The 25,737-nt window shown below is 40.4% G+C and overlaps 1 protein-coding gene across 1 annotated transcript in view; it reads left to right on the forward strand.

The window, feature by feature from the left end:
• The window catches only part of opcml (opioid binding protein/cell adhesion molecule-like), a 206,163-nt gene that overhangs the window by 981 nt on the left and 179,445 nt on the right, over positions 1-25,737 (forward strand). The gene's annotated exons all lie outside the window — the stretch shown is intronic.

Raw genomic sequence — 25,737 nt, forward strand, 5'->3', positions numbered from 1 at the left:
ATGCAATTATGACTTTATTTTTTTATTTTTTTTCAGGGCTGTTTTTCTTTTCCGTACACCTCATGGAATGTTTTGGGGGACTGGATAGATGGAGTCTATTTCTGGCAGTTTTTATTTATTAATTTTTTTTAATCAGTTAACCCTTCATTACAAATACACTATATAATCTATTATCTATAATCTAGGGCTGCCCCCTCGGCCCTTTTTGGATTTAGTCACTCAGATTTCTTTTGTCCATTAGTCATTTTAGTTTTTTCATGCAGAATGATTTATTTCCAAGAAACTTATGAGCCCATCTCTGGCAAACACCAGATCCAAGGTGATGATTTTGCATGATTCGTGTTTGGAGAAACTCAGTTTTACAGATCCGTCGATTCAATGAACTAATTGATTAGTCGATAAAAATCCTATGAGTGTTAGTGGACTAAGATTTCATTTAATCGAGGACAGACCTTCTGTAATTCTATTCCTATGAGGACTGGTCGTGGTTTTACAGTGGCCTTATCACACTTAATCATATACAGTATGTATTTCTATCTCCAGTTCTATCATGACATCCCTGCACAGGGTTAACTGTGTGTCTCTATCACATGTAATGGTGTTTTGTTATCTTCTCTTTCCTCACGGTTATATTCCCATTTATTTGTGTCTATAAGCTGCATGTTTGCTGTAGTTCTTTGTACAGAATAGAGCAGGTGTGGTGCTGCGACTTCAGAATCCCTGTGAAAACACGTGACAAACACACACACAAACACACACACATACACACACACACACACACACACACACACTGGAGTCAATCCCAGCTGATGAGGGTAATGAGAATTAATAAAGAATAAATAGAAATGGAAAAAAAGATCTACATGAAATAGAAAATCAGCATCACAGACAGCAAGAGGAAATGAAAACAATGCAAAGAATCAGTTAGACACATCTTGATTGCTAACTTAAGTATAATTTACAAATAATGTGCTATAAAAACAGCCAAAATGCAAGTTTGTACAGAAATTAATGTGACAGTTGTTAATGTAGTCACAAGACGGCGCCTATTAACAGGCTGTACGTTGAGCGTCTCACGGCGTCAGTGCAGGTCACACAGTTCAGCTGGCTCCGAGCCGGCTGAGATATCAGCTATTTAGACAAGAATAATTGTACAGTTTAATGACTGCTGACACAGACGAGCAGCTAAACAGCTTGCTGTTGCACCCTGGGTAAATGAGGTGAAAGGGGATCATGTGCCATAGCTGATCCAGCTCACTGGTGGGGGGGTTTGAGGTGCTGTCCAAGATGGAGTTTAGATTTGTCCTCATCTTCTCTCCTCTGCTCCGTGCAACCTCAGAAAACCCAGCCCGTCTTTCTCACCACTTTGTTAAGCTGGCCTCCAGTGATTAGTAGAACTTGTGAAGTAGTAGTGTGTTGGATCCACTAAAAAACCAACCCTCTCACTCTTCAATGACGGCTGACAGGCTCCTGCTCCTTTGCCACGCTGCTGTTGAGCTGCAAATGACACATTCATGTGAACGGGTCACATGACGGTTAGGTTTAGCAGGTTAGATTTAGCTGAGAAAAGGTGACTGCGAGGTTACAGTCGTTTTAGTGGCCGTTACAGTTGAGTTTAGCCGACAAAATGTGACCATCATAAAATGTTGGCAGCAAAACGACAATTTAAGATTAGAAAAAAGATTGTGGTTTGGGTTAAAACGCCTGTCGTATTCAGATCCTTTACTTAAGTTAAACTACTAATACCACACTGTAGAAATACTCTGTTACAAGTAAAAGTCCTGCATTGAAAATGTTACTTAAGTAAAGTCTGTAAGTATCATCAGGAAAATTTACCTAAAGTATTAAAAGTAAAGAAAAACCCTCCCATTGTAGAAAGAGTAAAGGATCCAACCAGTTGTGTGTTTAATGGTCTAATCATCTCAGCTGGACTTGTAGCCGTTATATTGTTGGCTAGTTTACTTTAGAATAAAACATCAGATTTTATAAACTACATGTGTTTTGTGTGCAGGAATCTTAATGTAAAGTAACTAGTAACTAAAGCTGTAACAGATGAATTTAGTGGAGTAAAAAGTACAATATTTCTCTCTGAAATGTAGCCGAGGAGAAGTAGAAAGTGAGATGATTAGAAAAGACTACAGTTACTGTACTTGACTAAATGTACTTAGTTACATTCCACCACTGCCCTTAGTTAGTACTCCCGGGACAGGAACACCCCGTTTCCTGGGTAAAAGTCTTGTGTTTTCCCTGGGACACAAACTCAGCCCCACCGCTTGAAAGCCCTGTGTTTTACGACACACCTCGACCTCATCCCTATGCGCGTACCAGAGCACCCTTATACAGCAGCAGACAATGTGGTGCATACAGCAATAAATACGTAGAATTACAGTGCATTACTCTTCGTAGCTATATGTACGAATTGTTCATGAGAACAGCCTGAAAGGATTGCACCTGTAGCGGCCGACAGGGCTTATTTGGCAGGTGTTCTCCTTTTTATTTGCTCTAACCAATGCACTCCACAGTAGAGGAGTCATCAAATCACTTGTGGAGCTGCCGTGACCCTGACTTGAATCTTAAAAGGAGAGGTGTAAAGACTGAACTCGAAAGCTGACAATACAGTTAACCCTCCCAGTGCTGCTCTGCAGTGTAGCCAATACACTGCCCTGGAGGAAGACGATCTGTTGCCTGTCAGTGAGATAGTCCCTCCATAATCCAGGAAAGCATGCTATCCACCTGCATCGCTTTGAGCTGCTCCCCAAGCAGGAGGGGCTGGATGGGGTTGCAAGCACCAGAGAAATGAAAGGACATCATTCCCATGCTTCTGTGGGTGGGAATGAGGACTGTGGAGCTACTATATGATAGCATTGTCCACACATTTGACAGCCGCCTGGTACATGCCTGGAGCAACCTGGGGCTGATGCTGTGAGGAGCTTCGCTAAGTCCCTCATCACCCAAGTGGCAGTGATGCAGAAGCTTGAAAGGGCAGCTGGGCTGCTAAGGCTGACACTCACAGGGTCCCCCGGGGTCTTGAAAGTCTGAAAATGTATTAAAATGTAATAATCGTTAAATAAGGCCTTAAAAGTCTTACATTTGTTTAGAAAGTCTAACATTTGGTTCACAAAGGTCTAACATTTGTATTGTCCTTTCATCAGATTAAATAACTCCTCCATTGTTTCGTCACAAAGCATGTATGTATTGAGTACTACAATAAAATCAATCAATCAATCAACATTTATTTATATAGCACTTTACAGCAACCAGCAGGTATCCAAAGTGCTTCACATCAGAAACCAAGACTAAAACAACATAAAGAATAAAAAAATGAAACATAGAAAACAGTAAAATCAGAAAAGGTTACATAGAAACAGGAGGAGGAGAGGGAAATTGTCACACCACTACTACGTACTAAAAGCCATTCTAAATAAATGTAATAGTGTGAATATCAGGGGGTAACTTGTTCCAGAGTCTCGGGGCAGCCACTGTGAAAGTCTGATCCCCCCACCGTTTACAGCTTGACCTTGGGACTTCTAAAACCAGCTGATTTGAGGACCGCAAGGACCGGTCGTGCTGACGCAGGGTTAAGATCTCCGACAGATACCCCGGGGCCAGGCCGTTTAAGGCCTTGAAAACAAACAATAAAATCGACGCACAGGGAGCCAATGTAGGGTGTAGAGAATGGGAGTGATGTGTGCACGTCTAGATGGAGTTGTTAAAAAGCGATTTGAAAATGTTGTATTAAGGTCAAGTACTTGGTAAACAGTTATTTTCATAGCCTAAAATCCCTTTTGATATTCCATATTAACTTTCATTCTAAATGGTATTACAAACTAGGAATCGACTGGTTTTTCATGGCTGATACTGATTATTAATAGTTAATGAAACCGATCGATATTTTTGAACCGATATGCATACCCTGTGAAAATGAAAATCTTAAAAAATTAAGATTTTGGAAGGTTACAAACTCCAACACAAAACTTTGTTTAGATGCTTTAAGCAATGATTTAATAAATGAGAAACTTTCAACATAACACCCAGTAAGAGAGAGTCAGATAGTGTTGTGGGGGGGACATGAAGTCAGACTCAGTGGGGAGTCAAACTGAAGCAGAGGAACAGACACAGAGCTGTAGCAGAGCCAGAGTAGAACACTTTTTAATTCATTAACTTTATCAGTTATCAGGCAAATAAAAACGCTGATACAGGAAATCTGCAAACTGCCAAAATACGGCCTGATAATTGGCCAGGGCCCATAATCGCTCTATCCCTATTACAAAGGTCTTAAAAAGTCCTAACTTTACCTTGTGGAAACCTGGGGGTAGCTTGACTCAGGGAGCTGGCTCAGGAGCAGGAAGCCATGGAGAGGAGGGCTGCGGTGGTGTTGACCTCTGATTTAATCCAAATAATGGGAAGAGTACGGCCAAACTTGGTAGGCTCTGCAATATTGTCTGAAACAACCCTTTTCAAATAAATTACAGGAACCTGCTTTTTGTCACACAAAAAGGGCTCTAATATATGTTATATTAAAAAATGACTTTAAATCACCAGCATAAAAGTTGTCAAAAGATTTGATTTGATTGAAACATGAATGCACTGCTTTCCTTCCAGCCTGGCACAGTTAGCTTTTCTATCTCAGATCAGGAGTGCTATAATGGCGCTGAGAGCCAATTTACAGAGGCTCGTCAAGGGTTACATGTTTTCAGGACATGGAAAATACCACAATAGTGTGTCCTGGAAATATGTTTTAATGAAAATTGTTGCATCCAAGTGATTTCCTGTCGCTGGCAAAATTCATGGGGTGCTTTTTCATTTCTACAGGGCTGTATTATTAAGGCAGTCAAGGACAACACAAATCAGAATCATTCTCACATAAAGAAAGCCAGTGCCAACAGGAGCGCAAGCAGATGTGAGCGGCAGAATAATTAGAATCATTCAACACAGCTTTAGTTTTTATTTCAGAAATGGAGACCACCAGGAAAAATAAAAATGCCTGGATTATAAGGTAGAGGAACAAGAAGTTGACACCAATGTTAAGCCAACATATGCACACATGTACATGGAGCGTGATGTTCAGGTACTGGTAATTTCATATCATTCGTATCCTGACCATCCATGAGTCTGTGTGAATAATTGATTCTAATTGGCTGGAATGTTTCCGGTATTTGTGTCATTGTTGCTGTTGTAATAAATATCGTGTTGTTCAAATAATAATGATTAGCAAAGTCTCAGCAGTATTAGTGTTGTTATGTAATATCTAGCCTCTAACCGTACGAATATCAAACTGTTTCATATAGTATAAAAAAAAAATCAAATAGTTATGCTGATAAAATGAGCAATCTATAATATGAAAATACTAGTGCTGTCAGTTAAACGCGTTATTAACGGCGTTAACGCAAACCCATTTTAACGGCGTCAATTTTTTTATCACGAGATTAACGTTCTTTTTGGCCTAGCAAACTTTGTAGTTTTCTTCACATGCTGTTGCAACAACTAGTAACATTAGAAAAACTACAACACCACACCGGATCTAGCTAGACCGGAAACAAAACAACAGGCACGCTGCACACCATGCACACACACTTGTTTGGGCTTGCGAGCTGCGAGCCGGCCAAAGAGTAGTAGGCTAACTTTACGTTTTGAGTGGATGGCGAGCGCGAGACGCCGAAATGGATGCCAATAAGATTCTGAATGGAAAGTTTACTTTTAAAAAGTTGTCGAGGGGGACAGTAGTTTCACACATACACAGCCTGTATAACACGGAGAAAGCAGCCACACTGGAACTGCTGTCTCATTAACCGGTGATCAAGGGACGTCAGTGAGTAATCCAAATTATTTAGAGGTAACTGCATACTATATTGACTATGTATATCAGCATAAGGTTTTAGGACTGTGTTGTTTGTATTGTTTTTTTGACTGTTTTTTATCATTTGGGACAGTGTCCACCCCCTTTTCTGTCCAGGAGTATTGTTACATTCCTTATTAGAAAAACGTAAAGGTTACAAATGTCCTGCTGTGGCATCTGGTTTTGGACCATTTTGTTTGTACTGTATAAGCAAAGTGTTAGTGTTACATCTCAGTTAGGTTAGGTACTTGTAGGAATTGTGCAATAATGACAGATTCACACACTTTTCTTTTGTTTACAGTAAATAAATAATAAACAGTTACAAATCGTAAAGTCAAGTTCATAAAGTCACTTTCTTTGCATTCATTTGATTCCCAATTAAGATCCAATGACTTTCCATTGTTAATATGGACTTAAAAACTGTTCTGAAATGCAAAATAATAGAATTTTTATTCATGTGATAAAACATGCGATTAATCGTGATTAACTATAGAAATTTGGCGATTAATCGCGATTAAAAAAATGAATCGTTTGACAGCCCTAGAAAATACTTTAAAAATAGGCATTATAATCTTGTCAAGTAATTTGCATGAATAAAACCCATGAATATTTTATGAATGGAAATGTATTTAGAAAGCACACCAGTGTGATTTGTTTTTTGATCAACCTCCACTTTTTGTTCTTTTTGTGTCTCCGTTTTAATTTCCATTCCAGTTCAAATAGTTCCATTTTGATTTTGTGTGTGTTATGTTGTTATGTGTTATTTATTATTATCACTTTAAATGTGTCTTATATTTGAATACCTGTGAAAAATATGTGATTACATCCCAAGCACTGAGCAACAAATGCTATTTCAAGGTTCAACATTTTTCAGGCCAAAGATTTGTTTTTTTAAAAAGGCATGCTTTCAGATGAACATTATTTTGGAGAGCTACCTTGATGTTTCGTTTATTTCCTCCCAATTTAGAAAGCCCAGCTTCTTTTACGCCACCGTCCTCATCAGTGCTAACCCTGTGGTTGACCTGTGGAGGGTTTCAGACAAACACCTCTGTGACACCTGCATGTGACTCATGAAGCTTCATGAACCATTTCTTTATTTTCATTCTTATCCACACCTCGCCTGTGAGGAGGGTCACAATCAATATGTTAAGGTTGATTTGAGTGACCACTTTTAAGTTTAGGTAATGCACACGTTATGTTCAGTACAATAATATTGCACTCATCAAAACAAAGTTACAAAGTGCTTTACATAGCAACACATAAAACATGACAAAGTAACACATAAAAACACAGCAATAAAAGAATAGGTACTTAACAAACCACATTGAAAAATACAACAATCCAACAATAACAGAATAAAACCTACAATCAGCTGAATAAGGGAAGAGATCTGTCCCCCTTTAGCCTTCTGCCAAGAGTCTGTAAAAGATACTCGTTTAGGCATAGACAGTAAAAAAAAGGACACAGTGAGGCCATATACTTCGACGGAGACCAGTGAAGTCACTGAGCTGGCTGAGCGTTACTGAGCAGCCTCCAACTGAGCTTGAAGACGTAGATGTGACGTGAGCAACCTGTCTGAAAGTTGGAAGTCTTCTGGTAGCTGTGCCAAGAGAAATCTCAATCATTCCCAATCTAGCAGAGACGGAGAGCGTAGGTATATGTAAGGAGATAACATAGACACAGGCTCATTATTGATCACTAAAATGATAGTTAACATTAGTCATTACACTTAAACAGTGGATAATGGAAGTCCAAACTGCCTGCGAGCTTCTCCTGACTATACGGTAATTTCGGTAAAGTCGCGTGGTTATGACACAATCGTTAGCCTATTGTTATAAAAACGTCTGCTACGGAGCCATAACGTGAGGTACAAGGTAATGGAGCTTTTTATACATTGTCGTGTTTCTTTAGAAATAAACAACGGACAAATAAAGTCTTTAAACACTTCAGATTTAAAGTTATTCGCTGTCAAAGTGACGTCAAAATGAATGGCAGTCAATGGAATGCTGGCGGAAGGTGATGGCTTGTTAGCCTAGAATCTCCCCGTAGGAGGTACGCTTTCCGGATGCTCGCTTACCCCCTTGGTTAAAGGTGTGGCAGCTGAGTCTGTAGCTTTTATTTTCTGAGCCCACTAGATGGCACTCTCTGTTCAACAAAGGGTTGAAAGCACACTGAATTGCCATTTCTTAAGCGTTTTTCTTTAAACCAAGAGTGTCTGAAAAATCTAGTGGGCTCAGAAGATAAAGAAAATAGTTCATCATTAGTGACTGGCGAGATTGATGGGATTGAAATGATTTGGTGAACTATTTCACTTTAGTGAAATTAAAGAGATTTTCCTCCGAGAAATGTGACTTTTATACTTCAGTCTTCAAGGAGACTGAATACTAATGAAATCTCGTAGAGCAAAACACATGGGTGCTTCACACTGTGCCCCCCCGCAGGTCCACCCCTCACTGTGCAGGTGCCCCGGCCCAAAGAGTCACAAGTGCAACGACAAGGACAACAACCCTTGCTGGCTTTCAACCCCTGTTTTGTGTATTGGAATGCTGGAAGTGTTTGACCTGTAACTGCACATGGGGTGAGGACACAATTGTCTTAGCACTAAACGTTTGCTTGCATGTGCTCAGCCACCATTTTGAGCCACTTTGACTGTATGGGATTGTAAGTGTTTGTGGTCATACCACCTCTCCTGCCTTATCCTCGTCTGCTGGGTGACACTGTAGTGACAAATGGATTTCGTAGGACTGACCTTTCGCTGCTTGCTAACCACAGTCAGCCCACACCAGCCATTACTTTTATTCCTCTGTATTGAGACAGCCACTGCCAGCATCCTGTAGAGTATTACAGGACCTGGACAAAAATCTCTCCATTCAGCTTTGGGTTACAGCAATCCAGCTTGCATCCATTGTGGCACTGATCAGACAAAGAACTGAAGCCTGGTAGAGGAACAGGTGGTAAATCCTGTTTTTTTTTATAACCATTGTCCTTAAAGGGAACCATACCTACCACTCAAACTGAATGACAGCAAGGCTGTCTTATAGCTAGCCGCCCACTCCCAATGAGGAGCAGTACACAAGGCTGTGTCACTGCTGTTCTGCTGCTGCTTTAGGACAGGTCTGAACATAAGAACTGAGGGCCACTGCTTTCCCTCAGTGTCACTGGCTCCTCAGTCACTCTGTCAGTGGCATGGCCTTTATAATTTGGCTCTCTGTGGCCCTTCTCCCAGGTGGACAGGTTAGCACCTGTGGTGGCTGGGGTAATGTGAGCTGACCCTTGGCACAGTCCCTGTATTAGCCTTGTAAGCCAGAGTGTAGGGGTGTAAACTACACGTTTTATCACAAAATTATATTATATTGATTCTTTGGACAACGATACAATATTTACTTATATCACAAAGTCTGTCACCAATTTTGATTCAATTCAATTCAGGGGCCTGTGATCAATACCAGACACTATATAAGCCCATTAATCAGTTACATTTATATACAGTATATGTACAAAAGTCAACTAAAATATGTTTTGACAATTTCATTACTAAGTTCTTCCAGACATTTAAATAGACACAAACTACTCTTTTAAGAAATATGAAGTGAGAATTTCAAAATAAAGACGCATCTCAAAGATGACCATATATATATAAATATATATATATCTCGATATTTCCACTTTGTATCGGTAATATTGGATTGTTGATGATTGAATCGATATATCGATCCAGATCGATGTATCGTTACACCCCTTCCAGAGTGTGGAGAGCCGAATGGCATGGCAGGCCTCTCACAGTAGTAGTAGTCACAGTAGAATTGTTTTCAAGAAGGGTGTGATTTGAATTACTTCCTGTGCCAATAGAACCTTTAGGGAATGTGGGAAATGGGGGGTGATCACCCAGCTCTGTGTTGAGTGATTTTGGCAAGCGAGCGTGTTTGAGGACAGGCTGATGCAGCAAAGTCAGGCTGAGCACCTTCTCTCATTGTCAGCTTCACACTGAGGCGGAGACAGGACATGTTAGGGGATGCCTAATAAAAGTGGCATTCATTGGCTATGTATATGTGAGCAGCCTTCTGATTGCACTCTACCTTATTGATAGTCAACCTCAGTTCCAGGGCTCAACCCCACGGGCTTAGGAAGCATTGCACATGTGGTCGGGACATGGGGGGGGAGAGGGGGTTGTCTGGGGGTCCTCCCCCAGTGATGAATGCCATTTTCTGCATTCTGGTGCCTTTTAACAGGTGGTTTCATACTTTTATCTTGCTATACTAGCATGAGAAAAAAGATATGTACATTTCGTAACTTCACCCAGAAGAAGTGGTCGGCCCCAGATCACATATTTGAAGATATTAAAAAGTACAAAAATTGATTTCATGAATAATTTAGAGCCATCTTTAAAGATATATTAAGTGATGTTAATCCATTACACTTTTTGTCAAATTCAGTGAAGATCTCCTCACAGTCACCTAGCTCTCTATTTTCTGTGTGCGCTGAAAAAACCAAAACAGAAAGGAGTGCACGAGCCAAACAACACTATCTCAGCCATTTAGCAACAGGCGCTGACAGTTGATGGTAGAGGGGGAAGGGGGAGGCAGCATGTGAATGTGACGGCCGGCCAGTAGTTATCTGTCTGTGAATCTGGGCGGGGGGGGTATTTGTTTGGCAGTTGACTTCAAATATCAACAATCTATTCGCTGCATCATTTACTGCACCTTTTATAGCCACTCGTTTATTTAAACTTGAGGATCTCTTTATGCTTTAATGCTATTGCAATTCCTGTTAAATTTTTAATGTTAATGTTATCAAATCAATGAGTGAAGTGGAGAGGACAAAAGTGCCCCTGTGTATTCTCCATTAAACAACATTCATCTTCCAATCATTTCTACTACTATGAAGAATCACCAGGAGCTGAGACGTCTCAAACCACTCCACCGGTGACCCGCGGGTTAAATGGGTTATTTACTACGAAATATCACAGATTCGGGCTGCTGGGGCTAAAATTTACAAAGCAGTTTCCTGAGTAAGTTATTTATAACTTAAAGGTCCAATATGTAATAGTGACAGCTAGTGTTTAAACTAGTTACTGCTGTACACATTCAAAACACTGGAGAGAGTCGTCTCCCCCGCCCCCTCCTCCCCAGACTCGAAGTTCACATTGGTTGCCAAGGCTGAGACCGCAGCATTCAACAATGTTAGACAGCGGACTAGCTAACGTTAGATGCTGGCTATATTGACAGTCATAAAAGCCCGTGCTCACACGGAGCTCTGTACCCACCTGACAGGCACACTTTTTCGGCTTAGAATTACAGTAGGAACCGTTAAAAACCCGACAACCTCGCCGTCCTCTCCACACGCCAGACTCACCCACTTCCTCGGCTTAGAATTACGATAGGAACCACTAAAAATACCACTACCTTGCTGTCCTATTCCACCCGACTGAACACACTTCATTGGCTTAGAATTACGGCATCAATTGCTAATCACACTGCAAACTCACAGTCCTCTCCTCCCGTTTCACAGCCTCCCTCTCTTGGCTTAAAATAACTCACCATTGTACATGTTGTAAACAGCCATGGATTGCTTGCCTGGTCCTCCGGTAACGTTAGTAGTTAGCAGGGTTAGCAGGGTTAGCATGGCGTCGTTAGCCAGGACCAGTCGGGATCACTTTACTGGCTGTGTCTCAATTGTTTTTGCGAGTAACTTGGGTACTCTAGCTATTTAATTCAATGTGAGTACACTAATGTTTAAATTACATAAAATTCCCGTCTGTTGTAGCTGTGATAAATTAGCCTGAAGCTAATGCTTACCTGTTCAGGAGGAAATTAGCCAACTCTGTGTCCTTTTGGGCTCTAAGCTGTCTCCATCTTTCAAATACATCTCCAATATTTACCTGGTGTTCGTTACGTCTCTGGTCACGCAACTAGAAGTTAGAAACATGCCGTTTTTTTTTAATGTCATGTAGAATCTATCTCCGTTGATCCCGTTCGTTTGTGTGCTGCTTTTATGGCTGTACTAACGTTACAGCTGTAGCGCGCTGGGTTTACGTTTTTACAGGTATATCTGGCAACCCGGTCTGGCTGTCAAACTGGGCAGTTGATAACAACAAACAGGCCAAAACACAAACAGAAATTCCGTCACAGAACGGAAATTTCAAAAGGAGAATATACTGGCATTAGCAATGATGTCAGAAAAGATATTATTTCAACTTAGCATGTCACATGTTTCCTTAATATCTGATGACATATTGGGGTCATTTTTGGATTTATTACAATAAATATATTACATATTGGACCTTTAAAAAACATTGTGTGCAATAGTGCACCTTTCACCTTTTTTGTCACTCTTACACACACACACACACACACACACACACACACACACACACACACACACACACATGTTGGAGAGCGCTCTGCCATGTCTGACCTCAGTCCTGACACTAAAATGCATAAAGTTGGCTCAGGTGGGTGCGGGGTGCGCATCACTACAATCAAATGAATATTTAGGGCAACATTTCATGGCAAAAGGCATCATTATAGCAACCATCGGCCACCTTTCATTAAAAGTTCATAAGTGGCATAGGTTTGAGGAATATATGTGAGCAGATCCGTTAACGGTGCACTTAAAGGAGAATCAAATAACAGTTATCAAATTAAATGGCAAGTAATAACAATATTCAGGTCTGAAAAGATTTAGAATAAACAAAAATTCTGAAAAGAAAACTATTTTAATAATGGATTGAATTGAATATCGTTGGGGTTCAGACTGTAAAAGGAATTATTTCTTTCCCTGCTTTTGTTTTAATTCTTAAGTTAGACTTTTTCGATATTGTAGTTATATTACAGACCCAGTGTCCTAACATATTATATTCATATTTGAGAACAGAGAAACATTAAAAGCCTGTGTCACTTTGATTTATGTTCTTAGCGATTCCCACCCGAGTAATTTTCATATCTCACTCAGAAGTGATGAGAAGTGCTTGCCTCTAATGAGCAGGTGGGTATTATTTGCAGCTCGCATTACAGCCAGCACTTGTTACATTGGCTGCAGATTCACAGGGTGTTCTGATTGAATGGGGGGGTTTCATGTCAAACGAAATGACACAACGGCCTACCCTTAATTGTAGCCGTATCAGAAATCTGTGCAGATATGTGTGTGCTGTCTGTAAAATTAAAGGAGGCTGTGCCTGTCTGTCTGTCCTTTGACTTTCTCAAGAACCTTTTATCCGATCGACTTCCCTCTTGGCAGGTGTATTTCTAAGGACCCAAGGCAGTGCAGTGTTGGGACATATTAACGTGTCACAGTATGTACAAACTGTAGCGCATTGAGATGGGACCGCCGAACGGCCATTGGGTACAGCTCGCTCTCCGTCGCTAGCTATAGTACATTGAACAGATTAAAAAAAAGAGAGACATTGGTATATTGTAGCAAACTCCAACATTTCCAGCATCATCGATGTAACTTTCAAAATGAACGCTTGTTTGTTCACGGAAATACACGGAATAGCCTGGTTCCAAAGAACTAGCTGTTATATGTTAATTATGCATATACTCCAGCATTGCTAGGGGACACAACTAGGGCTGTACAATACAGTTTATCTTTTTTTATCGTCATCGCAATATCAACTGGCGCAATAAACACATTGCGAAAGGCTGCGACATATTGCAGAAGGGTGAGTTGAAAGAAAATATCAGGAGAAAACTGCACTTTTCAATGTGACTATTCAATAAAAGAATGTTGGAAATTATTTCCATACATTTGTTTTAAATTCAACAAGCAGTTTGTTGTATTTTAGCAGAAAACTGAAAGCAGCAGAAATGCAGAACTGAGTACGCTTTAATATCTGTTTCTTTACTGCAAGTAATATCGTTATCGCGATATTCAACAACGTAATCGCATATTGCATATTTTCCTGACACCGTGCTGCCCTAGACGCAGCTACTGTATGTCCTGTCAGGTGTAATGCCCAAGGAGAAAGCTCTGACGGGTGCTGCACTAGTTCCGTTAAATATGCAAGGCTTTTACTTATTCCCAACAACAAACCAAGGATAAGTGTTTAGTTTAGCCTTTTACCACATACTGTACATGACTTATGTTTGGAAACTATCAGCCAGAAACATTAAAACACTAAGTAACTATAGGGTGACACTCTTAATGATTTGTCCTTCTCTCAGATCAGCACTCGCGCACAACACCAGGGCTTTGGCTTTGGGGTCGAGAAGATGAAGGTTCTAGAGTATATGAGCCACATTAAATAATTCAGTGACAGAGCGAGCTACTGCTTCCAGGGACTAGGCTTCCACAGGTCTGTGTGTCCATGGAGGGTTTCAAAGTTTTGAGTGGTAAGCTTCAAACAGACATACACACAGAGCAGTGCAATGACAAGTATGTATTTCAAAACCCTCAGCTACATTGTGCAGAATTAAAAAAATTAAAAATTAATAAAAAATAAATAAAGAATACCGTCGCTGTCGGGCGAAAACGTACGTGCCAAAGTGCTTTTCAGTTAATGAAAAGAGGCTGATTTTAAAACATTGTATTGTGCTATTTGTCTTGTGCAAAGTCAGATGAAATGGCCTCATCACTGTTTAAAAATATGTAAAACCCACAGAGACGTAAAGGGGGACCAATAGCATTGATTTATAAAGACGAAATGTGGAAATACAAGGTTTCAGCGGCAATATTCTTTATGTAGCATATTACACAGCCTTGAGCTCTTACATAAAGGCTCGAATGGTATTCTCGTGCTCCAGACATTGACCTCGGAACATAAAATGCACCCAGACTAGAATAATAGGTAGTTAATTACAACTTAAAATCATATCAAGATCATGGGAAGACAAGGGCATCTTGCAAAGGGAAGCCTAAGGGAAGGATAACTGGGAAAAGACTCGGTAAGTGGTGTTTCTTTGTTGTTGATCTCTTGCAACGATGTATCATTTTAACCAATACTTTTCAGAAACCCACTCAGTCATGACAAAACAAGCCCAGATGTTTCTCTCTTTGCTCAATGCGGTTTTTCTACAGCCTAATAAAAACAAAATCAAAAGTAACCCAAGAATAACAAGAAGGGCAATGTTATCGAAAGAGAAAAATAATTAGCCTATCCGCCCCGTTATTCGGATCCACTCCAAAATGTAATGGCTTCTTCCTAGGTCCATGCTACACCCTTCAACAGTGGTTCATTAAAACCAGGCCAGTAGGTTTTTCCATAATCCTGCTGACAGACAGACAAACCAACAAGCAAACCAAACCAAAAAAATAACCTCCTTGGCGGAGTTGGAAAAACAGTGACTTCCTGAAAAGTGGAAATCCATTATTTGTTATTATTATCCGTTATTTTTTGTAGCAGTCAGCTGATCGTTTCACTAGAGACAACATCTTACTCTGTTGGAGTTGATGGCAGCGCCGATTCTAAGATCAGAGCTTTAGGGGTGGCACCCTTTTAACGTAATCTTTTTAAACATTATTTTACAGTGCTAACTTTGCATGTCAACATCATTTTGGACCATCATGGTAGGGGAAACACTGAATTATGTCACTTACAAAGACACTAGCCAACCAATTCTGAGAAAACTTCCTGGCTGACAAGCACTTTTTCCTGAAAATGGCTCAGGAAATTTTTTTATGAATGATCTAGGCGTTTACATTCTGGGTTTAGTTTCACAATGCTGTGCTATTCCTAGAGCAATAGATTAACACAGACATTTTTCTTTCTTTTTTAAAAAATTATTTTCTAGGGGTGCAGGTTATGTAAGGTCACCACTCATTTTACATAGGGAGTCAAAGGGACTGCAGCGTTCGCTAACGTTAGCTTCTTGTCTCACCTTGGTTCTGATAAACAGTAAATTCATCAAGTTCAGTGCCCATAGCCGCAGTTTTCATGGTCAATCAGACGTTGGGGCTTCCGTCGCTGCTCTGCCTGAGGAGAAACTGCGGTACTCGCGCTGTTGTTTATTTGATTGTCGTGACTTCGCGACCCCCTTGCCCGAGCGGGCCAGTGGGTTGTAATATTTACTTGCCTGACGTGGCGTTTTACTTGCCGTGGGCCATCGGGCAATCCTTATTGTTAAACCCTGAAGGTCTTTTTCAATTGGCTTTTACCACCCCAGCATGGCACCAGAGTGCAGTGGTTAAATGTCATAGAGGGTTGAAGTGAGGGTAATGTAACACAAATTAGTTTGAACTTTATGAAAAGAGTCCTTCAGTTCTGTCCAGCCTAGTCTCGCATTGCCAGACCTTCCTCCACAGCGCTGCGGAGGAGGGATATACCTGAGGATGGGGGTCAGGATCCCATGTCCCTTTCTCTAGTAGTCCACCAGGGTTGCTTCCGTCTTTGTAGAATTCCCTAGACATCCATCTTACCCAGGTTGGGTTTCAGCATTTTTGTGTTGTCGTAAATCACTGAGATAGTCATTAATTTTTTAATATCAAGGAGCCTATGCACCATGCTGCAGTCCAACTAGATCCTGCTCTTATGAGAGCCAGCCACATCCATTACAGCCCGTCTTTGCTGTCCCCTCCCTGTGCATGTTTGGCTGCACCTTTCTGATATCATTAATACTCATCAGCAACACCTTCTATTCATGCAACATTCTGCCTGGCAATTCACGCTCTACTACTTTCACTCTTCTACCTACTTTTCTCCTTCCTCTTTTTAGCACTTTTTCATCCCTATAGGCTACCTCTACACTTATAGCTCAGCACTTACTCTATATGGACAAAGAGTATCCCGGACGTTTACCACCCAGGACCACACATTATGATTGTTGAGCCGATTATAGTTATGATTTGGACGTAATGAGTGTGACTGATCAGATCAAGAAGGTCTGATTTCATTGTGTTCCAGGAGACGTTAACAGTCTGGAGATAACAGAATACATGTTGGGGTTCTAATTGTTTGCCTTCTGATCATGTGGCTGCCAATTGTTTTCATTAACATGTTTGATTTTTACAACTGAAATCAGGATAGTCAACACCACATAGTGGTAGAGAGCTCTATTATGAAGTTCAAACAGTTGTGCTTAGAGTCTATGTTGCTCATCCAAATTTAGCAAGTGTGTGCTAAGAAGTGACAAATAACACCTTAAAGGTTTACCATAAGGGAAACCATACACATTTTAAGTATTTCTACTTTCAACAAGTGAAAAGTCTCCCACTTAATATACATCAAATATTTACAGTTAAGGTAGTATTACAACAGATGTACAGCCCCCCCTCTATCTTTTCTATCTATTGTGCAAGGGCACCTTTGCTGCATTCTTGATTTCTTTAGCAGCGCTGTGTACAGGTTTATATCTTTTTTTTATCCTAATTTGTGTGCCTACTGTCTGTCATATGAACAAAATAACTACATTTTATAGAAATGCCACAATTATGCCAAAGCCCCCGCCACCCCCACCCCTCTAAACAGCAGAAAATCTGGTTAGACTTTGGAGCACTGAACTGAATATATTTGCAAAATAATGAGTGAAAAGTGATTTTCTTCCATTTTCACTACCTTTAGGCTGTAAGACTGGAAGTTAATTTTAATATTCCCCATGTGTTATGTGAAGATAACTATGTTGAGATCTGTTAATTAATAACACTGTAGCAGAGTAACTTAGCTTAAGTGCTGACCTCCCCAGCATAAATGGTTATGTTTAATATATCATGGTGATTAGGGAGCTCATGTGCTCTTGTTTCCTGTTGTAATGGCTCTTCTTTGTTTCCAGAACGTGACTATCAGATGGTGAAAAAAGTAGGGCATCCTCTGCAGAGGTGATCGAGAAAGGTTGTACATTTTGTGTTAGCACTCTTGGGGCATGAACTTTACGTTTCAAGGATCAGTCGGCAGAACAATTGGAAACTTCCAGGTCAGAGAAGTCAGGGCCACATCAGAATATGGCTAGTAGAAAGTGGAAACCAAAATAAAGAAAATAACGGAACCTACGGAAGTCACTGTTTTCCCCCTTATTTTAGGGCACTGTTACTTGTTACTGAACCATGACCTTGACAGTGAGGGAATAATACTTTCATCACTGCAAGCTTTCACACTGCCGTATGAGTTGATGCACTGCTGGTGGTCATTAAAGCAGCTCTTGAGCTCTCGTATGCCATGCTCTTCGTCCGTTCCACTCCAGATCTCCCTCATTTCAGAAATGAGATGTCTCCAACCATCTGTCAACACAAAGTACTGGCCTCCCGTGACCAGACAAATCATTCCTAATTCTCCCGCCTCTCCTCGTGACCTGGATCCCAGCCGTCAGCCCTGTAACCAAACATTCCTCTAATGAAGGAATATGGCTGAGAAAAGTGCCTCCCATTGATTCTCTTCCCTGACCAATGCCGCCTCAAGGATAGTGCAGCTGAGCTATACTTAGAATCAAGGATAGGGTTGACGTGATAACTTTGCTCATATATTGTGTTCAAAATGCTCTGTAAGGGCAGCGCCGTGATGAGACCTAACTAATCCTGACGGAGCAATTTCAACAAAAAGTAGACAATTGGCTGCAGAATGCAGTAATTAATGGCAGATCACAATGTGAGTGCCTACACATGAACATGTCTATCATGTACCAGGCAGTGCATTACAGTGATTATGTTCGGATTAGCAACTATTTGTTGCTCTCTAAATCCATTTGTGCGGCCTCCATCTGCCTTCAGTATTAATCTTGTAAAACTGCATCAAACAGACTCTTTCTTCTTTAAATATATTGATGGACATACTGGAAACTGGACAGGCTAAGCCTGCTTTCTTATTAGCATTCATCTTGTAAAAGACATTTTGATTAGCCTTCAGATATTGACAGGTCTGTCACTATACTGTATGTTAAAGCCTACAAAAAAAAAAACCTTCCAAGTGAAACTTTGCTCCAGGCTAGGGCAGGGTGATAAAACGATCTCGAAACGCGATCGCAATAAAATTCAGGTCGATAAAGTTGATAAGCTTTGGACATATTTACCCGATAACACAACTGACAGAGTCTGCCTTTTTGGCTTGGATGCCGGACACGCCCACTTCCCATTGTGAGCGTTTGACTTGCCGGTGTTGTGTCAAAGTGTGTTCCCCCGTCAAATAGTGTTTCCCTCCTGTTAAAATGCGTAGCGCCCCGATCCATATTTATGGTTAGAGATAAGGTTTGGTTCAGGTTTAGGTAGGGGGAAACCCACATCGACAAATCAATGTTTACAAAATCAAAAGAAATGTAGCCAAAACTGGCTACTCACTTAGTTTGCACTTGGTTATTTTGCAGAGACAAAAAAAGGAAAATGTAATTGTAAGATGACTCTGTATGAGGAAAACAGGGCTACTCTTAGTTTTCTCATAATGGGAATGTGTATTGTGAGTAATCAACAAAAACATTGTGCTGAATATTGTAAAGGCATGATTATTTTATTTTATATGTTAACTATATTTTAAAGTGTAAATAAACCTCTGGATTATTCAGGCACTTTGAGCGGGCAGTATCAGCAAAAAAATGATATTGTGATAAATGTCAATATTGATCAAAATGGGAAAATATATCGTGATCACATTTTTTGCCATATCGCCCAGCCCTCCTGATTGATATCACATTTTAATGCACATAGTTTTGGTGTTGCTGGGTTAGGCATGTTGAAATCAATAAGTGCCCATGATTTATTATTGCAACCAGATTTGACTGTCGGCGGGGCAAGGAAGGAAGGGGGGGATTCCTCTCGGTCTGCCAGCTGATGGTGCTCATTAATATGGATAAAACTGACAAGGAGTCATCTGGGAAGAATGTCATACCACATTAGACAAATAAGTGGCTGAAACTACTGGATGTAATGAATTGATTTGCTTCACATTGATCCCCCCGTTCTCCACTGTTAATCACTTTGGGATTGATGTTCATGTTCTGAATTTCTGCAGTTTTAAAATATTAAATAATCTAATTGAATGGGACGCAATTCCATGTTTTACTTTTGCATCATTCAGTGTATTTGTTTTATGTTAAAACAAATTTCAGCAAAAATAGAATATCCCACCATATTGTTTGCTAAATGTAAAACGATAACATATTCTTATATCCTTATCCAAAGGGAAACCAACTACGAATACTTTTACTTTCCATAGCACTTTTCCACAACATTTATAACACCCTGCGTTGCACATTCACACAGTTAAACGCATCCACACTCGGGAGCTGCCCTGAGCAGCCGCAATCTTCTGCTGTTGGCTGCTGAGCTGCTGCGGCCGAGCAGTCAGGAGTTCACTTCCGTGGTCAAGGCCATATTGACAGTGAGTGTTAGGGGAGATGTGAGTGATAGGCAGCTTCTATATGAGCGTTTGTGATACTTCAAGTCATGTACAATATCTCAGGTATTTCAATGAGACCTCTGCCAGGAAAGATAATAATGTGTTGAAGGAATGCTGTGCAAAGTAAACATCAACAAGCAGTCCTCAGAAAAGTTCAAACTATTCATTTTACTGGTAGAGTGTAATTGTTACGATGCGTCAGACTAAATCAGCCAGGTAGATTTGTACTACAAAAGAGAGACACCTACAGCAATGCTATTTAGGTGATTTCAAAGTAAACTGTCTGTGTAAAGCCCAGTTCAGACCAAAGATTTACGATGAGACGAAAGCGTTTTAGAACGTTCTCAACTGTTCAAGTCACAGAGGGTGGTTTTAGAACGTATGGGACCTGTTTTCAACAGCCAATAGAGAAGTCAGCTGGTAAAGTCAGCTATAAACTATAGAAATAAAATGATCAATAATCCATTTTATTTTAATGTTGCAAACAGCTGGTCGAAATGGCAGTTTTAGATGGAGTGTCATCGACCGCCCGATAGCCGATAATGTTATATGGTCATGCCAGATAGAGAGTGACTGAAGAGAGAGAGCGTCCAGCGGCATTAGAACAAAGCAGTGAATCGGAGAAATAAAACGTGTTTTCGCCGTTTCATCACTAGAAATGCAACTGTAGCAAGCATCTCACTATTTAGACGAAACAAAATATATATCCAGCTACAAAAAGGCCTAAAATTCTGAAGTTAAACGGAAGTACAAGGCAGCGTTGTTATGGAGTTGTCTTGTCTCGTCTCATTGGTGTGAACTGGCAGGTTTCAGAACGCTGCAGACCGGCTAGTTGCAAGAAGTTGCAAGTTTGAACTTGTGCCGTCGCGAATCTTTGGTCTGAACTGGGCTTTAGGGACAGCTGCTGAATGATCCATATGAACAGTCCTGTATTGTCTTTTCTCTTCCAACCTGTGGATTATCGCCTTGTCGCCCAGAGAAATGTTGTGCCACTATTGCTTAGATAATAAATGGGAGTCCGACGGGAGAAAAAAAAAAAAGCTTTTGTAAAACATTTCTGACATACAAGTTTTAACTTTGGAAAATCAATAAAACCAATTTAGCAGAGGTTTAGGAGAGGTGTTCTCTCTCTCTGTATCTCTGTTTTTGGAAGAATATTATCCCATAATAGTAAAAGCTGTGACCTTTCTCTCGGGAACTATTATCTGTGTCCAAATTAACAACTTCCTTTGACTGGCACACTGGGAAACTGTTTCACAGTTTTGGAAGATTCTAACAGTTGATACTGGCCTTGGGCTTGTTTTATCAGACGTACCATAAACCATGAAGCAGCTTTTCTAATGGGTTCACAATGTAATATGTTAGTGTACTGCATTGATATGCAGATGATGCAGTATGTAATATCATATATTACATAACAGGCAATTATTAAGTGAGGGTTAACATTTTCCCTGGTGCTATACTAACGACATTCAGTGTTAATATAATAAATAAAGCTATTACATTCTTTGATATTAAAATGAAATAGAATAGTAAAATCATTTTTTTTATAATTATGGTTGCGACAGCCCGACTTTTAGCTTTGTTGTATAGTGCATCAACTTAAGTTACATTTGTAGACGTGTTCGATTTGCCATTTTGTTGTATACACATTTTATACACAGTTTATCTAGTGCAACCACTAGGATGAGATTTTAGTTTTTTAGTGACATATCTCAACAACTATCATTCTTTTTCTTCAACAAAATGACCGGCCAAACTACATAGCTCCTCGAGTAGCATTTTATTAACTGTTAACAGAGCCCAGGAGGTTAACTGGCACCTCTCCAGCTACCAGTCTACATTCCGTGCTTTGGTCTGTACAGGGACTTGAACAGGCGACCCTCTGGTCCTAAGGTAAGGAAAGTCCCTACGGACTGAGCTACTGCTACCCCCAAAGAGCGACCCACAGGAGCATTTTCCGTCCTCATATATAAACCAGAGAAGATAACGGTCGTGGTTTTGAACACGTCATTAACGTTGTGAAACGGTCTCAGTTTGGTTTGGTTTAGACACCAAAAAAACATGGTGGTTTGGGTTAAAGTTAGACATTACTTCACTTCTGGTGACGCAGATCCATTTATAAAGCTAAAAACAACTTGCCGTTTCCTTTTATTTTCAAACGGGGCATGAAACCTGGGTCTCCTGGGTGAAAGTCCTGTGTTTGTTTGACCCACCTACCCCCCCCAACCTGCCTCCTTCGCGCTCCTATACTTCGTCACCTTACTTTCTGCTTTGCTACAGTCATAGTCTATATCCACAACATTCCACTTCCGGGATTGCTCCGGTGCCGCAGGAAATTCCGTCGGATGCATGTCCTTTTGCCGATGTCCGTCACCTTCCTCTTTCTTTGTGGATTTGTGAGGACTATGGTTAACTGCTCCTCAGATCTCTGCAGGGTAAATCCAGACAGCTAGCTAGACTATCTGTCCAATCTGAGTTTTCTGTTGCACGACTAAAACAACCTTTGAACGTACACATGTTCCTCCAAAACCGGTTCCTTCCTGAGGCTATTTTGCTCCGTGCGGAGCTTAGCGCCGCTGAAGACGATTGTGATTGGTTTAAAGAAATGCCAATAAACCAGAGCACGTTTTTCTCCCATCCCGGAATGTTGTGTGGACCAGCCAGACCCTCCTTTGCAGCGCTGTGGAGGAAGGTCTGGCAAAGCGAGACTATTACAGTCATAACTACTTACCAGTACGAGCCCTTACTATGCCGCCACAATAAAAAAAACACACTTTACTGTATATACAGTTTAGATATTGTATATAATGTGTATTAATGTATTAATAGCTTCTAATGACTCTACTATATTGCCTGCAAGGCACGTTTTACAAATCTTGTTACTGTGTGTTTTTATTACTGCTACATGTTCACTCCATTCGCTGATAGTGTTGTATGTGAGAGAAGCTAAAGCACCACTAAAGAGAGAGAATGATGTATAATTGAGGAGGTCAGTGTTCATTTTGACTCACATATTGTGATCCTTGTCTTTGGATTTCTTTTGTAGAGGGCAAATGTAGTCACAGAATACCTTTTATAGAGCTGTGTGATTCACTACAATAGTATGGGCCAGTAATAAGCCCTTTTATCACTCGCTGTAAAACCGAACAGGAATGCCTTTACACAGATACATCTGTTATCTTTTGATGTATTTATATGTGTTAAAGAAAGAGACTGAGTGGCTGGTGTTGGTATTACCATGAAACACTTCTTAGGGTGAAAATACCTTAAACGAATGTACAGTTTGCCCTTGGTTGTTTCTATCTCATCATTAGTTAGTCATTGTTATTACAGCATCTTTCTTTCTGACAGAAATTTAGGTTATTTGAGGCTCTTAAATTTATCAAAAAAGTATATTTGAAATAAAATAAATCTAAATCTAAATAAAACCTGAGGATGGGTGAGCCATTAGTCTTTTAGCCTATTAGCTTTGCCAGACTGGTTAGTCCACGCAGCATTCCGGGATGGAAGAAAAACGTGCTCTGGTTTATTGGCATTTCCTTAAACCAATCAATGTGGCTGCCAACACTTCCTGATGCCTCATGTTGTGATTAACCTTTACTGTAGTTTTTCAACTTGTGGGAGGATGGTAACCGAGTCTAAATAATAAGCCTATAAGCCTGACAGAATCTAATTAATTTTCTCCATCCAGGTTACCTCATAACCTTTACAGTTCAGACTCTTGCTGTCTTGCCAGTCAGACAAAAGCCTAATGGTTGTCGCTAAGTGCAGTGAGCCATGCGGAACATATAGACCATAATGACCACTTGGTAGGAAGAGCTAGACAATATGAAGTTCAGAGTTAAAGATAAGCTATTAAAAGCACACCATTCACCCCGATGATAAAAAACTGAAAGGTTACATCGCTCAAGTGTTTAATAAAAAAATGTATTTAATGTCTAGAACCTCAGAAGGAAAGAAATGAAAAGAAATTCCATCAAAATGACCTCTTTGTTCTCAGGTTTCATACACCTATGATTGTTGATCTGGTCTATTATAAGATGGCAAACGCACTGCAACTCAAAAAAACACATGCAAAAGACAAAAGACAAGCAAATTAAGAAAACATCTTCATTAATTTGACAAGACTTGCGCAGCATTTAGCAAATGTGCTGCAAATAGAAACAATGCAAAGTGAAAAGCACGCAAACCTCGAAAACAAATGCAACAAAAAAGCGCTGCATCCTGTTTATACAACAGAAGTTCTCCAGGCCTCTAGGGAGAGAGCTAAGTGGAACAGTTTTTTGACCACACGGCAAGAGAGAGAGAGAGAGAGAGAGAGAGAGAGAGAGAGAGAGAGAGAGAGAGAGAGAGAGAGAGAGAGAGAGAGAGAGAGAGAGAGAGAGAGAGAGAGAGAGAGAGAGAGAGAGCAGAGAGAGAGAGAGAGAGAGAGAGAGAGAGAGAGAGAGAGAGAGGGACGAGAGAGAGAGAGAGAGAGAGAGAGAGAGAGAGAGAGCGAGAGAGAGAGAGAGACAGAGAGAGAGAGAGAGAGAGACAGAGAGAGAGAGAGAGAGAGAGAGAGAGAGAGAGCAGAGAGGAGAGAGAGAGAGAGAGAGAGAGAGAGAGAGAGAGAGACAGAGAGAGAGAGACGAGAGAGGGAGAGAGAGAGAGAGACAGAGAGAGAGAGAGAGAGAGAGAGAGAGAGAGAGAGAGAGAGAGAGAGAGAGAGAGAGAGAGAGAGAGAGAGAGAGAGAGAAAGACAGAGAGAGACAGAGAGAGAGAGAGAGAGAGAGAGAGAGAAAGACAGAGACAGAGAGAGAGAGAGAGAGAGAGAGAGAGAGAGAGAGAGAGAGAGAGAGAGAGAGAGAGAGAGAGCGAGAGACAGAGAGAGAGAGAGACACAGAGAGGCTAGCAGCTAAATATGTCTTCTCCTGCCGCAATACAAGGCAAAATAAGTAGAGAATTGTATATATTATCATTTTTATTATTCTATTCTTTTATTCGTCTTTTTTTAATATTATTGAGAGACTGACTTCTACAAGAGCTTGCTAGCTAACACTAGTTAAAAGCCCATATATGTTATGAAACGTAGAATACGTATTCAAAATCTAATTAAAAAATTAGGAAAACGAAACATCCACTCTCTCTGACATAACCTTGCTTTCCGTTGTGTAATCTGGATGCAGCGTTTTTTTGTTGCATTAGTTGTCGAGGTTTGTGTGCTTTTCATTTCTATATTTGCAGCCCGTTTGTGTATTTGGTTGTGTTGTGTGTATTTGCAGCGTGTTTGCTAAATGCTGCGCATGTGTTGTCAAATGAATGAAGATTATGAAGATTATGTTTCGTCTATTTGCATGTTTCCCTTAAGTTGCAGTGCGTTTGCCCCCGTTGGCCACTGTACTTATCCCTGTTGCAACTAATGAACAGCATGTGGCTGTCAGGGCCTTTATTTATGAATCTGCACGCTAGATCATTAAATACAGTTGGTTACAGTTGTGTATTTAAAGCAGTGTGTACCCACACAGAAAAAAAAGTTAAGATAAAATCACAATCCATCTTAATGTATACAATGTCATGGTTGTTCTGCTTGCACTCATCTGGTCCATACTTACAAAATCCACAGAGTATACAGCTAATACTCCCTTAAGTGTATGAATCATGTTGAACA

Source organism: Sander vitreus, chromosome 13, assembly GCF_031162955.1.
Source record: "Sander vitreus isolate 19-12246 chromosome 13, sanVit1, whole genome shotgun sequence".
NCBI classification, from domain to species: domain Eukaryota; kingdom Metazoa; phylum Chordata; class Actinopteri; order Perciformes; family Percidae; genus Sander; species Sander vitreus.